This window comes from Lonchura striata, chromosome 5, assembly GCF_050655825.1.
Source record: "Lonchura striata isolate lonStrDom1 chromosome 5, ASM5065582v1, whole genome shotgun sequence".
NCBI classification, from domain to species: domain Eukaryota; kingdom Metazoa; phylum Chordata; class Aves; order Passeriformes; family Estrildidae; genus Lonchura; species Lonchura striata.
The window spans coordinates 45,405,983-45,426,069 of record NC_140707.1 but is presented as its reverse complement, the minus strand read 5'-3'; the positions used below and the strand labels follow the sequence as shown (position 1 = coordinate 45,426,069).

At 33.8% G+C, this 20,087-nt stretch overlaps 1 protein-coding gene and 1 long non-coding RNA gene across 4 annotated transcripts in view; both read left to right on the top strand.

The window, feature by feature from the left end:
• Window positions 1-20,087, top strand: part of NOVA1 (NOVA alternative splicing regulator 1) — a 142,246-nt gene that overhangs the window by 8,921 nt on the left and 113,238 nt on the right. The window lies entirely within an intron of this gene.
• LOC146767350 (uncharacterized) overlaps window positions 1-20,087 on the top strand; it is a 39,695-nt gene that overhangs the window by 6,700 nt on the left and 12,908 nt on the right. Inside the window, exon 2 of the long non-coding RNA XR_014955622.1 lies at window positions 597-673. This is a non-coding gene — a long non-coding RNA (uncharacterized LOC146767350). The remainder of the gene's footprint in view (window positions 1-596; window positions 674-20,087) is intronic.

Sequence of the window (20,087 nt, the reverse complement as noted above, 5' to 3'; positions counted from 1 at the left end):
AATAGCCAAGCATTGCAATTCCTTTGCAAGAACTTATCTGATGGAAATGTCAGTTTAAGGCAGTCTTTGCAGATACATCTATGGAAATCAACTCCCAGCTGTACAATGCTAGCATGATTTTGTAGCCTTTGAGTATGGATTTATCACTCTTTGCTTGAACTAGTTATTGTTTTTCTTGACTTCTGAATTGCAGCAAATTTGAGTAAGGTTTAAGTGTTCTGCATAATTGATGGACAAAATAAAGTCTCCTTTGTGAAAGGTTGGAGAGTCTTCTAGGTTGATGAACATGAACTTAGATTGCCATAGGTGATGTGAGTAAGTAGCTGTGCGACCAGACTTGAAAGAGCAGTATGTTAGGGACCAGGTTAAAAGTTAAACATTGCGGGTATGATTGACCTGGAGTCAGTTCCCTTGCAAGTGAGAGATACTCTTGAAAACTTATGTATACAAAAGTGGTTATGTAATGTTAGCATTTGTTGGATGTAAAGAAGTATGAATCTTGGACAGACTTTCATATTTACCTGGTCTTGTAGGTTTTGATTTTGAAAAGACTAAACATCTGTTTTTCATCGTTGATCTCTCACTGCATCCTGCAGGGCCTGTCATCTCAGCATTGACAGGATCAGATGAAAAATACAATCGATGTGTTGACATTTTTTTGAGAATCACTCAGGTAAGATTACTTGTTATACAGAACTACAGTGAAATTCATGGCTGCTGCTAATGTTTCACCAGTTGGAGCCTTTGCATTCTCAATCATTAATTAAATAGATACTGAGGTTCTCTGCATGTTCCCTTGTTTCTATTTTAAAAGCACTTTTTGTGCCTTGCTCAGTGCCATTTAACTCTTGTAATTTCCCACATAAAGAGCTTCACACATTTGTACTATTTTCCCCCACTTGATAGAGTGGCACCTGTTTGCTTGAATCAAGAATCATAGTGCACACCTCCAACCTCTTTGAAGATTTGTATGTATTTTTTCATTCTCAAGTAGTGACTTTAGTCATATTTGGATTCTTCATTGGTGATATGGGGAAAAAATTATCAGTAGAGAACCAGATAATCAGGTGCAGCAGCAATTTATCATCTTCCTGGTGTGTTCTAAATTCTGGCTTTCAAATTGCACATGAAAACTTAAAGCTATTTAATGGAATATACAATAGTGGAGTTGTTATTTTTATAACTTGAGTTATTGGAAATATTTATATTAGGTCATGCACTGGAAAAATAGGAAATGGCATGCGTCCATTCAGTTGGCTTTGTTGAGCATCCAGTGTACTTAAAAAATTAAAACTATTAGCAGAGTGTATTCCAAAAGAGTTGGGCTATAAAATGTCATGGCTGTGAGGGAAGGAGGAGGAAGGACCAGTTGGGCCACATGCCAGTGTTGAGTTTGATCTAACAGTGATTTACATTTTGCCCCCATCTGTAATCTGGTGTTAGGAAATGCCAGGATGTAGGTAGGGTAATCTATAGGACAAGTAGAAGCAACAGCAGCAATTCAGGTGCTGCCATGGTTACAGTTTTGGCAGCAGTGTTGAGCTGGAGTTATAGAATATTTATATTTTATTGTAATCTGGCAGTCTACCAACAATTTTCCTGAGGAACACAAAAATAAAAGGGGAAATAGGTGGCTTTTTAGTGGAGTTATGACCTGGATTTGAAGAAAACTCCTGTGGAGCAAGAGAGGGTCTTCCAGCATTCTGTCTGTGCTGATTTTTCAAAGGTCTGCAATGAAATGGTGCTACTGGATGCCTTAAAGCTTTATAAAAATGATTTGTTGCAAGTGTTAGATGTAGAACATGTATGGGGTTTGTTTTCTGCCTTGCATGTGTGTGCACACTTCAGTCTTTGTATGTCTTCTACTTACATTATTAGGTGAACACTTGGCGACTGTCAGTCTAAAGTAAAATTTGTATTTCCCAGGAACTCCTTATACATATGTAATTTCCTACTTCTGATTCTTTTACTGTGCATGGCAGTACACTGAAGTCTGCCAGTTTTTTGTTGAGATTAGTCTTTGTCAAATAACATATAATTTTCAGCATATCTAAATACTCAGAAAAAAAAAGAAAAAGTGTTAACTTTACAAGGATTCCTTTTAGGGGTATATGTTTTTGTGTTTTTTTTTTTTTTATAATGGTGATGCCAAGTGCTCATCTAGTATTTGCACTACTTTTAACAATAATAAAGCACATACTTTATAATTTTATAAAATTTGTAAGTTCTGTATGGATATTTCTATGACTAGCTGTTCTAGTAAGTGCCAACATGATATATTATGAATGAATTATTAATGAATATTTTTTAATTTTTGTTCTTTTATTTATTGATTCATGGCTAGAAAGATGGTTCCCTGAATAGCTAGGATTTAGAAGGAAAAAATGGTTCCTCTGATTTTAAATCAGAGTGTTAAAAATATTTGAGTGTATGTAGAAATACATATAATTGCTAGTCTCAGAACTTTAGTCTTGCGTGCTCTTAATGGTAGAAAATCAATTAAATGGGCAGCTAATTTGTTCCATTAGGTTTCTTGTACCTTTGGAAAACAAACCCCACTTCAGTTTATGCAACTATTTTATACCCTCTAGTCTAGGAGACATAGAATGGATAGTGGCAACAAGGCTGGTGTTTGAATGAAACAAGACATTTTAAAATAAACAAGTTTATTTTTATTTCTGTTTTTTTAGTAGTGATTTCTTGATTAGTAACAACAAGATTCTATTGTTTCTGTATTATTTTTTCTAACGGTTCTTTTGTCTGATAGTAGTTACCAGTTGAAAGAATGTTGGTTGTGATGTTCAGAAGTAGTTCGGTTCTGTCTTTCACACCTTATTATCTTAGCACTTTCTGAAATCTTTGGTGCAGACATAAGGACACAAAATTTAGTCATCCATAATTGCAAAATACGTACCTTGATATTTCCCTTTTCCAACACACATGAATATGCTTAGAATGAGGAAAAAGAAGCTTCTCTTTATTTATTCACTTTGTATATTTTTTAGTTGAATCATATGGTGTATAAAGGACTACCATGCTTTTCATGGTGACTTATCCAGGAACATGTAAAGTTTCACCTTGTGTGAAATTGTTTTCTTTTATAAAGAAGCCTCTGCTTGTAAAGTTTGACAATGTTGTATTGGTTGTCTGAAGATTTTTGTTGTTTATTGTCAAGAATTTTGCTTTTTACTAGGTTAGCTAGTTCTGATTTGGGTGCCTTGTTTCTCCCAGTACAAAATTTTAGAAGTTATTACAAAAATTTGCTAAGGGTTGCAGAATTTCACCTGCAGTAAGCCTTGATGAACTTTTCCTTAAAAATATGCATATAACTATGGGATGTATATATCTTAGGAGATGGGCTCCTAAGATAACCCAAAGAATTTTTTTTTCTGTGATGTATTGATGCATAGGAGTTCAGAGTGGGTGGTCTTAATGTTCTTGGTACTTATTAGCATGCAAGTGTCTTAATTTGGATGGGTTTTCCATGTTGAGGATTCAAAGAAAGCATACAGGACTTTTGGTGCAAATTGGTGTATATTTGTAGGACTGGTTTTCTGTTTCAAGGTTTTCGAATTTCAAACTATGGTTCCTTGGGAGGTGTAGATAAGTTGATGATGATCATCTGATATTTAAGTCAAGTGTGCTTAAAACTTCAAGTATTTCAGGAACTATATCAAATTCTGTATTTTTAGGATGACCTACTTCAGTAGATCTAGAAAGAGGTGTGATGTTGCAATGCTGATTTAGAGGAAATAGTGCTATTAGTAATTATCTGCTGAATTGTGATGCAGTTTATTGGCAAACCATGGGAGAATGATGGCATACTTTGTGATTGAGGCCTGTTTGAAAAGAAATAAGTGTATCTGTAGTGTTTCTGGAATCTTCTTAGGTAAGTTTCTATGTAGTGGGAAAGACCAGTATGCCTCAGAAAATTTGTCACTCCATCTTGAATAACTTCTAAAGTTTCACTCTACTTTAAGAAGATTTTCTTGTGTTAATCCCTTTAGAGTGCAGTAGTTTTCACATAGCATTTTCACATTCTGGATTTTAAGGGGGTTATAATTTCCCCCACTTCTCTGTCCTTTGCTCAAAAGCAAAAGGTTTTCATATTGGATTCCTGTACAGATGTTTCTCTGAGTTAGAAATATGAAAAGTTTAGAGATTAACTTATGTGGCCTGCTTCAAAATATGGGACATCCCCAATGTTTTCCCTCTTCCATTGGGGTCTTGCTGGATGGACCATGCTAGAGTGCTGAAGGTAGTTAAAAACATGTATTTAATCCAGAAAATACTATGTGTATGCTGCTTATTTGGGGAAGTCAGTGGTTGTCTGAATTAGTATTTAATTTAAATTTTTAGTCTTTGAGTTATTTCTAGAGCTCCAAGTTTTCCCACTACAAATCTTTTGAATTCTGAATCTCAGTAGTAGTTCAGCATATCTAAGTGCTGAAAAATGAGTAGTTTATTTCATAAGCATTTTAACATGAAATTTTTTACTACTTTTATACTTGCTCTTCAGAACAGGAACTCCACCATTAAAACCATAACTGATGAATTCAGAGAAGTGAAACTTCCAGTTTTTAGGTAGGGTGAAGGTCTTTGGATGCAATCAAAACCTGATGAATTGTTTCCCATTCTTTGTTTTGCTTGAGGTCAAATATTCCCCTAGAGGTGAATTCTGTTTCTCCAGTTCTCTAGGTACCATTCTTCCATTTATGCACTGCTGAAATTCTAGTACCTTAAGCAAAAAGAAATAAAAATTCTTTTTTATCTCAAGCATGTGGACTGAAAAGTATAATTTTTTTTCTATTTCTGCTGCTTCCCACAAGAGTAAGTGGAGACACTTGTACAAAGGCCATAATAATACCAACAGTTTCTGTATACAAACATTGGATTCAGGTAAGTATTGAATTTATGCAAGGTGGAATACACCTCCAGTCTAGGTAGTCCTGAAGTAGTGTGTTTAAACATAGGGATAGGTGATTAGTAGTGAATTAAAAATATATATATATATATATATTTCTACTTTGTCTTTTGGCAAAAGGCTTCTGTCTTTTTTTTTTTTTTGTAGCAGAAGGAGGTTTTGTTTTGGCTGTTTTTTCCCCTGGTGCTCATTTATGGTAGTTAAGATCTACTGCTGCCTTTTCCCCTGAGAAGAGTTGTGTTCTCACCATTTTCTAGGCTTGCAAACAATTGTAGTTTAACTTTTCTCTGCTGGCTGGAGGTATTTGAATCTGTATTTGGAGATGTCTTTCTTCCTACATTCAATTCTATTATAATCAATGAAATGATGGACACAGGAATAATGCATGTGTTTTGGTAAGGATAATGTAGAGTGCCTTTTCACTTATAGTTATTCAGATATTTATCAAAAATATATTATACAGATTACCAGTATGAACTTGCCAAATACACATTTTTCACCTTTTGTGGTAACAATTTAGTAGTATTTTCTTTTAGTTCATGATACCTTGCAAAGAAAGCTACTGTTTTAAAACTTCCTTTTAAATTTTAATGTAGATATTTAATCCTTTACTCATGCCAAAAGAAGATCAAATGATAAAAATTTAGTGTATATAATAAATGATTTTTTTGGAATTGTTTTATTCTTTGCTTAAAAATGGCCTGATTTTCTGATCTTTATGTATAGACTGGTTTTTTTAATATATTTGTAAATCTGTTCAGTAATTCCATATAGGAAAATTCTGTCTTTATGTTCATGTATGCCAGTCTTGCTAAAAGATACATTTTAAAAGAAGTGCTAGATCTAATCCAGATTCAGTTACAAATCCTCTTCAAACTAAACATTTTCTAAAGTCTCTTTCCATTTGCAAATATTTACTCTGGCTACAACTACTAATTTTTGTCTTTTATTTTGACGTACTTGACTGATTTTAGCTTTGGAAGGTATAAATCAAAATTTATGAAGTATGGAACTGACTAAATTATCAAAAATTATATAAACAATTAGTGGGAAGGATTCTGTAAAGTTTTACTATGAAATGCTAAAAGGCATATAAAAGCTTTCTACAAATAAATTTTAAGGATATATTTGCATTTTGGCTTAGAAATAGTAATCTTGAAGTGAAATTGCCCTATTTCTGGTTAGTATTACATAAAGTGTTTTGACTCATCTTTTAGAAGGATTACTTGGACTTTTTGTTAGGGAAGACTTGAATTATGTATGGGAGAAATCACGTCTATTCACTTTCCAACTTTTCATTAAGAAAATTTAAATATTTAAGGTTTTCCCGTATTCTGGGTAGTACAGTTGTTTACACAAGTCTTTATTCTTTTAATACTATTGACCTTATTTGTTTATTGAAAATAGAATCCTAAAATATGTTCTGGTGTTCAAATTCTAATGCCTTTCATATTTCAGAAAAAAATTTAAAATAATTTTGCATATGTTAAAATTTGAGCTTAATAGAAACCTTTTGTAAAGGTAATTGCAGGCTCAAGGACTTTATGCTCATTTCAAACTGGAAAAAATAGGGAAGCATGTTTAAATAAATTCTTGTATGTATAATTACTCTCACTTTTGTGATGTAATCTCTGGTTTTTAGATAAGTTCCTCTTTCCCTTGAAGTTATCAAATGCACCACCTACAGTTTGTGAGAAATAAGGGAGACGGTGGAAAATGCATTTGATAACTGAGTGGCATATCTTTGTTTTACTCTTGGACAAGAAACATCAGTATTTGGAATGGCTGCTACACAGTTATTTACCTATTAAAGTGCTAGCTGTTAGCACATTTGATTTTTATTGTCTAAAAATACATGGTCCTGTTTGATTTGGAAAAGGAGTGATTAATATTATATAATGTTTCATGGCAATTTTGTGAGCTCTTTGCTTATTCTCACAGAGAAACATTAAAAAAAAATCCCTCTGAACAGCTGAAGTGACATGAAGCACCAGCTGGGGAATCTGAAATCAAATATTTTAGAGCATGATTTGTACTAAACTGTAATTAGAATGTATGATTCTGCACTAGCAATTGTTCTGAGTGAGATCAAATTGCACATGAAGGAGCACAACTGATGTCTGTCTTGACTGCAACTGATATCTGTACACGTGCTATTTCACAGTATATTTTATTCACATGCAAAACTGGGAGAATGACTCACTTGATTGTTTTGTTTTCTTATTGTCAGTTAAGACTTAGTGTGTCAATAGGTGAATTAAAGAATTGAAAGGAAGAAAAAGATTGAAAATATCCTTTTAGAAAAACATGTTCTTAAAAATTTAAAATTAATTTTTCACCCAAATATTTGAATAATAGGAAAGTTAAGAGCAATTCTGAAACATCAGAGACTTGTTACAATCTATTTTTTTTTTTTTTTTAACCTGTGCATGTTGGAATTGCAATATTGACCTACTGGTATTATAAGATAGCTTTTTCTGTTTTCAGAAAAAAATGCATTTTGACACATTGTTTAAAAACTAGAACAGCTCTGCATATGAAAACACAAACTGTGATAATTAGATAGTATGCCATATGTGGTAGTTTAAGTTGGCATATATCTCAAATGGCATGTTTAATGTACTGTATTACTGGAATTAGTAATTTTACAGCTGAGAGCTGTTAATTCTGTTATACTCTTTGCCTCTGATGAACCTGTAGGTAACGATAGCAGACATTTTTCTTTGCAAAAGCCTCTTTCTGATAAATTAAAACAGTTGTAAGCTGCTGTATTTTTAATGTAATCTTTGACTAGTGTATGTTCTTCATAATATTTTAGGTGTTTCTAACTACTTCAGAATTCTAAGATTTTCTGAAATAAAGATACAGTTGGTATTGAGGGATGGTCACATTTTTTGCTTGATGAAATATGTGTAGTCAGGGAAGGAGGAAGGTCTGTTTTTTCCATATAGCTTTTTTTTTCCTCCCTGCATAGATCTTCACCCACTTTTTGTTAGGGTAAAAAATATTGTTAACCTTAAGTGCTTGAGAGTTATTAACAGTGGTTAAAATCCACAGATCTATGGATTCCACAGTGTAGCTGAATAGAACTCACTGGTCATGAAAAGTCAAGGGAGTAAAAGTCAAGACTTTTGAGTACAACTGTGTATGCCTGAGATGGAATTAAATTCTTTTTCATAGCAGCTTGTATGGTGCCAGGTTTTAGAGTTGTGACCAAAAAGTGTTGACAATACACTCGTGTTTTAGCTCTTGCTGAACAGTGTTTGCACAGTGGCAGAGCCTGCTCTTTGTGATTCTGCCCACCTCCCCAGTGAGAAGACAGTGTACAAAAAGAAGCTGCCAGGTGGATAACCTGAGCTGTCTCAAGCTACTCCAGGCGATATAAGGTCCTCGCAAAAGAAAAGAAAATGAAATTATGTGGAGTGTTCAGCTAGCACTTTGCTCAGAGAGTAACTGGGAAATGGTCTGCCTAGGGACACTGGTGATTGCCTTTGCATCACCTGTTTGAGTCACAGAATCATCAAGATTGAAAACCACTTAAATCCAATTGTCATCCCACTAGCAGCACTACCATGTTCACCATCAAGCCATGGCCTAAAGTACCATACCCACATTTTTTTAACACTTTGAGGGAGGGTGACTCTACCTTTCCTTTGGGCAGTCTATTCCAATGCATTACACTCTTCATGTTAAGAATTTTTCCCCAATATCTAATCTAAACCTCCCTGGGTGCTTGAGCTTGAGACCGTTTCCTCTTATCCTGGTTGCCTGGGAGAAGAGGCCAATTTTCAGGCAGTTGTAAAGAGCTGTACGGTCTTCCCTGAGCTGTTGCTTCTCCAGGCTAAGCAGTCACAGCTCCCTCAGCTTTCTTTATAAAACTTTGCTCCAGACCCTTCACCAGCTCTGTTGCCCTTCTGTGGATACACTCAAGCCACTCAGTGCCTTTCATGTATTGAAGGACCCAAAACTGAACATGGGATTTGAGGTACAGCCTCACCAATGCTGACAGGGAAATGATCCTGGTCCTGCTGTTGCTAGCCAGGATGTCATTGGTCTTCTTGGTCACCTGGGCACACATAGGCTCATGTTCAACTGACCAGCAACCTAAAGTCCTTTTCTGCCTTTTTTGCGGGTTTTTTGTTTTCTTCCTATTTTCATATGCTTTCTATAATATTTTTATCTTGACCCATGATTTTTCTTGGTTTGCTAGTGGTATTTTCTTCCCCCATTCTACTGGGGAAGGGGAATGGGCAAGCAGCTTTGTGGACTTAACTGCCTGACAGGATGAAGTCCACCACAAGGATTATTAATCTATTTGTGTAGTGCAAATATTCTGCCTTTCTAAAAATGTAAATGGGGGTGAAAGACACACCCACAACTTCACTCAATTTTGTCTTTGTGTACTGGCAAACATTACTGAGGGTTGCAAAAACTAACTATTTACAGCTTTTGGTGCTGATTAGGTCCTCATCTGTTTTCCATACAGACATTGTTGGTGTGGCTCTGGGCTGGATATACAAAAGGAGCATAGTATAGAAAGCAACAGTGAGAGGTCTTTTGGGAAGGGAATTCAGGTGAAAATAGGTGTGAAATGGGCTTCATGGTTTAGGGACTCCATTTCTCTGTTGTCTTTCCCAATAAATCCATAAAATCTCTTAATTGTTTCCTGTTTTATGCCTTCCACCTGTCCCAAAACTGAGGTGATGCTGCCAGTTCCAAGCTCCTCCACAAGAGAAACACAGTGGAAAAGGTTTGAAACCTCTTTACTCACTGAAGAGATATCCTAAATAAAAAAGGATAAGGGTGACAAAGGAAAATGTGCCCTATCATCTTGGTGTCTGTTTGTTTGAGACTATTCGAACAAGCTAGTGGGAAGGTGAGACTTTGATAGCAAAGCAAAGAGGACATTTCTCTTTCCTTCATAAGAAAATGAAATTTAGTTAATTATAAGAATTGCTGTCCTTTTTACCAGAACTATTAGCATAACATGGTATTCTGCAGTCATACTTTTGGATCATTAAGTCCAATTCCAGCTTATTGCAGGTAGCTATCATTCATAACCCTACTCTATGAAAGACCTTTTAAAGACAGATGGGAACTTTGAACATTGCAGAGCTTCATTAGTACTGGGATTTGCTGCTCACTCAGCCTTTTTTCATGAAACGTGTGGTTCCTTTCACAAAGTTGGTATTAAGATAACTTTTTAGCTTTGAGAAGTTCTGATTTGAAAGTCAAGTGACTCTGAGTGGGGTATCACATGAATATGATCAAGTCTATAAATTAATGTGTGAGTTGAACATCAGTTTCATTGGTAATATAAACTGTGTTGAAGTTAAGCATGGCATTCTAGACTCTTTACCATTACCTTTAAACCAACCATACTTTCTTCTAATTTGCATGATATTGTGGTTATATTTTTGTTCATGTTCTGTCTGCTCCTCAGCCATTTTAAAGCTGGTTTCCCTAATGTGTTTTAATTTGTGGTTTTCTAATTGTAATAAATATTTGTCTATGAAAAAGGTGATCTACCACCCTCCCTCCCACCTTAATTGGAACAGAGAAACTTAAACTCAAGTAGCTGAAGGGCTTCAGATGTTCAATTTCCTGTTAACCTTTGTTATAGGTGAAAAGGCTGTGGAAATGGGTTTTTAATCTTGTGATTAAATGCTACCAGAGTTGTGTATGAGCAGATTGCTGAGGAGATGAGTGCTTAGACCACGTTTAAGAGTTTTGCCTCCTTCAAGTCTTTTACTGTCATTGACTGTAGCTGATCTATGGCCTCTGGGTGATTGCTCCTATGGTACTACTGCTACCACCGCCTTGGCAAGATAGTGCGTGAGGGGAGATGTGCTTAGTCCCGTTTAATAATACTGTCATGGGATGAAATAGCTCTTTCTCTAGCTCAGTCGCAGCAAGTTTCAAAATAAAGCTTTGAGCAGTGTCCATAATTATAAAAAATGGACAGAAGTGTTTATTTTGGATGGACATTGTATGCCTGTGCAAATGTAAAAATTGGGTCATTTGGGAGATACATGTGCCTGTGTATGTGCAGTGTGGTGTTATGTTACATGAAGCTTACCTTTTTGTTCTTGAGTTCTGGTATGACTTTCTTGTCATTTCCATAGCTTTGTTTTTTCTTTGTTGTTCACAATGGTTGTCTTTTTAGTGTGGCTCACGCTGAAATGCACAGTTTGCCTGAATGATGATTGTTTCTAGAAAAGGGACAAGAAAATGGAACTCCAAAGAGAAAGCACTTTCAAATAGTTCATTCAAGCAATGCTCAGCTCCATGAACTCTAAACTCCCTGGCTTAAAATTTGTGAAAAGTTACCAACTTCTAAAATGGAATCTCAGGAAACCAACATCAGGATATTTTGTGAAAGGAGAAATTGAGTATAGGGAGGTTTCTGGTTGCTCTAGACCTGTGATGACTATTTCTTCATTAAAGCTGAGGATTAGGAAAAGGCTTAGCTTTATGACTGGCTTAGTATTTTAGATATAAGAATTATTTAACTTGTATAAATAAAAGACATTTTTGTTCAAAGTAGCTTTTGTTAATAGTACTTTTTTTGTAGAGGTCAGTAGTTTTTTTTCTTAAACTTTTATTTGATCAGCTTAAATTTTGAGTGGCTACAGCTGTACTTTGTGGCAGTCTAAATTTCTATGCAAAGCTGAATAAGAGAAACAAAAGTCATTGAAATAGAAACAACAACTGCTGATTTGGTAGTACAGGAATTTTGTAATAAAATTGATATTAAAATATTTTCAGATTATGTTGCATGCACAGTTCTACTTTATTTGTAGCTGAGGAGTCATTAAATATAGATTCTTTTATGTATAACAGAAAGTTTGGCAGTTCTCGGTTCTTACAAAGTTTTGTCGTAAGTAATGCTAATACCATATTTACAGTTGAAAGTATTTTACAGTTTGGGATTCCCTTACAATATGTGCAGTGGGAGATTGCGTATATTTTAGATTTTGTGACGACAGCCTGATTGCTGCCTGCTTTGTGAAGACGATGATTGTGTCTTGACTGATTATGTAGGAACACATAAGATTCCCATATTCTGTCCTGGATGGAAATGCAGAACAAAAATCTGTTCTTATGCAGTCCGTTTACTCCAGTCATTGTTTAGGAGGCAAAAACTGTTTTGGAATTAACTTCATGTAGGAATGTGATATGTTTTATGTACACACCACAGCATGAAAATTTATAAATGTGAAATAGCAATATTATAGTGCATTTTTCTAAATTAAAGTTTATGGAATGAGTTTGTTAACTTTTGTCATGAAAACTTATATCTCAGATGGAATCAGAAGTTAGGGGAGTGGTTTTGTGGTTTTTTTAACAACTTACAAAATTGATAAAACCTTTCCAGTTACTCTCTATATATGTACATCACATTTGTTTTTAACAGTTATGTTAATTTTTAGTTTTTAATTAGCAATCAGGATAAATACTAAAAGGGTTCAGTTAGTTTGTGACTGTCATTTAATCTTGCCTGAATTGAAAAGCTTTTTTAATGATAGTTGTGATGGATGGTACTTTAAAATATGGAGAACTAAAGCTCTTTACTGCATTTAAAATAAATTATTCTTTTTCATTGATGATTGATGTAGAGGAGAACTACCTTTGAATAGTGTAACTGTGGTGTTTTTCTAGAAATATTATAAATTTAACACACTCTATTTATCCTTTGTTTTACCCAGTTTTTCTTCATCGTTCAAGCACCACCCTTTTACTTCCTAGAATGAAGCTGCTAGTCAAAGTGGAGAGCTTTGCCTCACTTGGTGGGCATCTTGTAGTCTAGCTTTCTTTCTTCTGCTTGTGTGTACTTGTTCAGTGGTCTGTGAACTTTATTTTTCCTGCAAGTGCTATAGTGAATTGATTTCTAAAAGGTAATCTTATCTTCAATTGTGTCTTATGAGGAGCTACAGTACTTTTTGTAATAGAGAAGTATCTCTATTCTAAGTACCTATAGAAGTAGGTAGAGAGGTATCTACATTTTTATACTTTTCTCTTCCCTTCTCCCTTATCTCCTGCAAATTCTTAAGGACTTTCCACCTCGTGAAAACTAGATTCAATTACAAATGAAGGGTAGTTCTGAATTTGAAAATCTAAAGCATCCCTTTCAGAAAAGAAAGTTTCTTAATTTAAGTATGTGTTTTGTGTAGTTGGTCATGAAGAACTCTTAAATTATGAGCAGGAAGAAGGTTACATAAATAGAGGAAAAATTCTTGTAATATAGGTCAGAATGTGAAGAACTTGAGTTAAGTTAGGCCCTGAATATTCAAGTAAGCAAGGAATTATACATTGCAAATGTATTTCTTGGGGTATCTGTAAGGTTATATAGATAAAAAAAAGAAAGAAGTTTGCAGATTCAGTGGAATAATTTTATTATTTTATTCTAAAATTGTACTTTATTTTTGGTTATTATTTATGGTGGCTCGGGAGCAAATGAGGAACAGTGGTGCCTTTTCTACAGTGTGCATAGGAAAATGGCCTTTGAAAAGCTAAGGCAAAACTGATGTTTAAAAAAGTATAGGAAATCTGCATGTTATTTGTTAGTAAAAAAAATACTTCTGTGCAAATATGAAAGGACTTCAATCCTATTTAGAAGTGGCACTGATAGATTTTCTACTTGTCATAAGCATTGTTTTATATTCATGTGATATGCTACTAGGGGGAATGTTGTTTGATTGTGATATTGTGGTACTTATGCTTCAGTACCAGTACTGCATTTGGTTATTATTGGTATTCTCCATTATTGTTTTAAAAGACAGCTTTGAGCTCAGTGGTTGAAGTTACTGTTTTCTTTCATGTGTAGATAGGAACAGTTGTAAATTAAATTTGACCATCTGTCACATGGAGAGTGTTTGAAAATTTAGTAATTATTTCAAACATTGCTGGTGTAAATTTGATGTAACTCAACCCTAGACTATTAGCTATAAGGATTCCGGTATTGCAGTGCAAGACCAATTATCGGTTTCTACTACTTATCTAATATTTTTTAATATCCCATATTCTAATGTACATAACTTCATGCAAATGTAAGCTGAAAGACTAAAATACCATAAAAGTTACAAACAAAGATGAAGAATAATTTAAAAGGACATTTTGGATGATACTTCAAGATGATTGGGACTGATTTCTCTCTGCTGTTTGACTTATCAAGATTATTATTATTTTTAATTAACTGAGAAAAGGGAGAATGGACAAACATTCCTGATAGCCATTTAAAGAACATTCCTGTTTATGCACTTTTTTGTTCCAAATCTCATAATACTTAGAACAAAAATGGTCTGATAGATGTTCTAAATGAGGAAGTACCAAATGGTAAGGACTGTATTGAGCTAAATTTAATTCAAATTTTAAAATTTGGAGTAATATGTACAAAAACAATATCTATTTTTATAGCTTCACAAAAGATGTAATCACGTATGTTTATTGACAGAGTTGTGTTCTCTAAACTGGAATCTTGTGTACCTAAATGAAACCCAAGGAAAAGCAGTTTGTTTTAGGGAATACAAAGTGGAGAAGAAAGGTGGTCAAACTGTAGAATAATAATTGTCATAGTAATTTTTCTCATAGTCACTTTTCTAAATTTGATATTATCCATTGAGGCTTATTGTGATAAAATTAGTGGAAATAAGCAAAGTGGTATCTCATAAGTTATATCCTAATAGCTAATTTCTTTTATTTTGTCTGCTTTGTGATTTAAGAAAGGGAGAAAACAGGAAAAATTCCTCATGCATGTATATATAAATTCTAAAATATTTTGATCTATACTGTCTCCATAAGTCATAGTAAAGAAAAGAAATGATAGCCTTTATAGCATGTTTGGAAAGTGAATTTGTCAGAAGTATTTTTGTTAGAGATTAATCAAATGTAATGTTTATCTTAAAAACAGCAGTTATCTTAAAGCTAATAAAATTCTTAGGTAGCTGTGGTAAAATGTAAGTGAAGCATGATTTTATGAGGCTCAAAAGAATTGCTGATATATTTTCGCCATCCTACCTATGTGTTGTGAAATGCAGGAGGTAGGTTGGATTTCCTTTTAGTTTTGTTTTTTGTGTGTGATTTTGAGTAAGTAGAGATGCACTATTTGAAAATTTTGCACTTGATAATTTGTTGTCATATGTCAATCATCTGACTTATTTTTTGATTTATCAAATCTTAAGTGTTTAAGTGTTTAATCTATTTCTTTTTACAGGTATTTTATATAAGGCATAATTCTATATGGCATGTCTAGGTTTCTGTAGATGCTTACTTTTGTTCTCTCTATGTTAAGGGGGATGCTGATTGTTGTTCCCTGTAAAGCATATTATTCTAATGACAGAGATTTAACTGAAACAAGTTCCAAACAGTCAGATCTCACGGGTTTACGAAATCCCAGGCACTTTTAATTTTGTACTTACAAAGTAAATCTCCTGAAGAAGCTGTGAACATTTGTACAAAAATTGAATGCAATTAAGCAGCTAATTATCAAAATCAAATTCAACCAGGTTACCTGCTGCCAAGATTTCTCACTTAAATTACTTAGGGAAAAAACTTAAGGAACACATTGCAGGCATATATCCATAAACATGTTCTAGAGTACTATAGTGTCTGTAGCCTTCTGATTCTCATGATAATTTTCTGGTAATGCAAATTCACCAGAAGTCTATTATTTCTGTTGATGATTTGAAAGTATTTATAAATGTTCCTTGGTAAAATATAGAATTGAAAATGTTAGGGGTGCCTGTTTCTGACAACAGTCAATTTACTTGCAGCGTGGAATTAAAAATCAGGTATTTTGAAAAAAAAGAAGGCAGGACTATAGACACTTGTCCTCCTTATCAGGCATTTACTGCAACTTCCTGTGAGTTATCATTGTGAAATATGCTTTCATATGTAGTAAGTAAATTTAGGGCAGTGGGAGGCTTTCTTGGCCCCATACTTTTCCTATTGCCCCCTTTCTTCCCTTTCCATTTGGTAAACATTTGGGTGTGGAAGGGAAGGAGCCATATTCCACAACAGTCCTCATTAACATGATCACAGAAGGTCAAAATGGTAGTAGTGTATGCTGAGTGTGATAAAAATGCTGTTACTATGTGTGCAGCTGAACACCGGGAAGGTGCATTAAGGAAATATCTTTCTGTAATGATGACCTTTTTTTTTCAGAATACTGTGTTTCATTCAATATGGTCCTTCCTGTGTTTTTCTTTTCAATACAAACATTTCAATCAAGTGTATTTGGGAATCAGGAAAAGTGCAAGATAATGAGTATTCTGCATAAAATTTAATGATGGTCCAATTATGCCTGAAGATGTTTTAGATTTCCAAAAGACAGGTGTAATAATGAAGCAGATGATTAACTGTACAAGTTCGGGTCTTCTGTTGATCAAGTAAGAAAGGAAAAGCATTTGCCTCATATCTATTCTATTCTTTTTGAATGTTAAACTGTTAACAGTGCTTCAAATCAGTGTTACTAGCAGACTGAAAGCGAAGAATATATCGTTGAGTTGTTTTTTTTTTTTTTCCAAAGCACATGAATGCAGCATATTTGTGTTTCAACACTGACCTTGATTAAATGTGGTAGAGGAGAGTACTTGCTGTTACTTTTCTGGTAGTTGTAGCCTAAAATAAATGGACAGCTTCAAGACGAGTTTGGAATCCATAAAACTTTCAGTAACTCCTTTAAAATCAAATAAAATAAACCAAAAATAAATACAATATTAATAAATTCCCAAATAAATGCAAATACAATTCAAAATAGCCTTATCATATGTATTTCAAAATGCTTGATATATTTTTTCATTTTCAAGAGTGGGTCCAAACTTACCCAGATGAGATCGCATGAAGCGTATTGTCTGTTACACGCAGAATTTCCTTCCCTTCTAATTGAAAACATACTAATATTACTTTTAAGATCTGAATTTTTTGATTTCTTTTTTCTTGAAACAGAGACAATAATTTTAAAAATGCTTGGTTTTCATTATCATTTTTTATTACAAAACAAAATTAAATCTTTTGTTGAAACAGAAGAAAGTTGAAGTACAAGATACTATTCCTTTTGTTGCCAGTTCTGTTTTAGGTATCTGTCTCTCAGACTAGATTCAAATAAATAAAAGAAACAAAGCACAGAAATTTTGTGTTAATGAGGATTATTTTTAATGATGTGTAATGTTGCCAACTAAAAATGTGTGTTTTACTGAATTCTCATCTGATCCTTTATAAATTATTGTTTTTCAGAAACTTTCTGTAAGTTGAATGGAGGTAATTTTTGGTTTTGTATTGTAAAATTTTTTTTATAGTAATTGTCACTTGAACTTGTATTTTCTGATAATGGAGGAATGGCACTATTAACAGTAAAGAAAAAAATGGAGAAAACTATTTATTTTTGATGCTTTTGGTAGCATTTACTTAATGACTTGTAAGTCATTCATGATTATACATATTTACTGAATGGATAGGGTTAATATCTTATTTTGTTGGCATTGTGTTGCACTACGTTTTAGTTAGTCATAATTTAAGAAAGCCTGACCAGAATAGGATGCTGCCAATTGCTTTTGATTTTTCTTCAGATTCTCATTTTGACAGGAGGTACTCAAAAAGTAAAATAAATAATTAATTCAGCATCCTGCAGGTGTATGATGTGCTGTTCCTATGTACTTTGGAAGGGGAGGAGGAAATGATGGGAGAACTGTAGCTGAATTTTATATAAAATTTGGATATCCGGTTTGAACTTGCACAGAATTACTTCTTTCAGGATACGTGCTTTTTTTTGTAGTTCCATATATTGTTCATGAATGATTGACACCATGTTTTCTTGATTTGCTGCTCGACAGTGTAAGTGCTTTTGTTTAAACCTGGACATTTACAAAAAGTGCCTGAAGTGATCCTCTGTGAAAAGTTAACCTGAACTGAATTTGAGAGCATTCTCAGGCATTTAGTTTTTCAAAGTTAGTGCTCATTTTTGAGTTCTTCCTTACGGCCCCTAAGGCACCAAAGTTGGTCATGTTCCCTTACCAGGGTTCTTCACAAAGTCAGATTGTGTTGTCTAGTTCTTCCACTCTGAAATCAGTCATGTACAAGTGTCATTCTCTTGGGTTTTGGTAGCTATCACAACTGTTCAGTTACCAGGAAAAAGAATGGAAGGAGAAGGTACAGCAAATGTTTAAAAACATGACCTAAGGTACCATCTCAGTAGGTACAAGAAAGTGTCAGTGAGAATAGTGTGTGTACTGACACACTATTCTGTGGCTTCTTCATGTCAACTTTTCTTTTGATTCCTGCGCTTGACTAATTAAGTTGTTCACATAATTCTGATTTAACTACTTTTGATTTTGGAGGCAGGTGAGCTGGGGGAGGACTGGTGAAAAGCATAGCTCTCACACTTGAATGTACTCATAGTTCTATTGGAAGTCACTGATTCACTTGCTGAAACTTTGCAGAAACTTGGGAGAAGTAGAAAACAAACTAGCTGAAGGCAGAGATCCAAATGCTTTGGTAAACTGAAAGCTAAGTGAAGACAGTGGCACTATTATTTATAAATCATATTGAGTGTTAGGCTGTCTTAATTATAAATGAAACCCATCAATATTATTGTTAATTTTTAGTCAAATGATCAAGTGATTTGTAGAAAACTTGATGATTCTACAAATTTGGAGAATAGTCACTTGAGTTTTGTAGCTTTTTCCCCCCCACAACCAAAGAACCCTACTACTTCTAAATTTACAAGCTATTATTCTGATGCTTCAAATTAAATTGGAAACAAATGTATGCTTTTGGTTCCATGGAAGTGTTGGGGTTTTTAGTTTGTTTGTTTTCTCTTGTGCAGAAAAATGCCACATTGAGTTTTTTCCCACATTGTTTATTGTAATGTGACAACAAATCTGGCTTGTGTGTGAAACAAATCTCTTATACTAGTGAGGCTATCTTTAATAACAGATGAAAAATGGTTGTGGTAGTTGTGGCTTCCTGAGATCACAGAGATAGACTTGTTCATGTACATTTGGTTTTCTTTTAAAATTTAAATGTACCACTAACTATAATTTACAGTTTCCTAGGGAAATAGCATTTAATATGTGGCTTAAAATATGTTTTCTCTAAATACCTGTGGTTTTAAGATATTTGTATTTTTGGTTAACTGGATATGTTCATTTTTCAATAGCAGTCTTTTGGAACCACAAAAATGAAAAGCTTTTAGCTTTGGGTTTCTTGGTCTTCCCTCTAGCTCCATGACTTGTATAATGCTATTCATATTTTACTATGCCCTTAAAATAAAAAAGGCTCTTTTGACCAGCATACCTTGTTCAGGAATTTAAATGTGGTTATTTGCAAAAAAATTGATCCTCAGTAATTTAAATCCAAATCTGTTAGAGTGGGGTTTAGTTGTTTAAGAATTTTTTTTTTTTTTTAACTCGAACCCCATAGATATTTTCTTGTATAACCATTACTACTGAAAGATAAAAAGGTAATAAATTTAAGGAGGGTAGCTCAGGAAATACCTTATTTCCAATTTAAGTTTAATGTAATTTGCAGCAGAATCAGCTCTGAACATCTAATAGTATGCATTTAAAATTAGTTTCTCAAGTGTGTTATTTACAGGGATGTATTGGAGTTATACTTAAATTCTGTGAAATATTTCGTTAAATGGCAGTTGATTTTTCTAGTAAAATCAAAGAAATTTGTTATCCTTTCTCTGCCTTGGTTTCTTTCTTCACTGTCAGTGTAATATGTTGAGACATCTCTGGTTTTCCTATGCTGACAGCTAGATGATGGTGCACTATTTTAATTAATGAGTCAAACATTTTTCTCATCACAATTGTGTGGTTTACCAAATGAAACACTCGAAAAGTCTATAAATGTTAAACCATCAATATAGGAAGTTGTTGTTTTAAAAAAACCCAAATATATATATACACAAACATACATTTATACATATATATGTGTATGGAATGAGGAGATAACTGGAAAAAGCATTCATACCTTGGGAAACCCTCTCTAAACATTACTTTCTGGTACATATTGAAATATTCTTATTAGCTCTTTGTAGAATTTCAACAGTTAGAATCAGTATTTGTTTGTAACTGCAAAAGTCCATTTTAGTGTTTTGTCTGCAATAGATTGTTCTGATGCACTCAAAAGGGAAACACAGAGGTTGGGATTTGAATAGGTT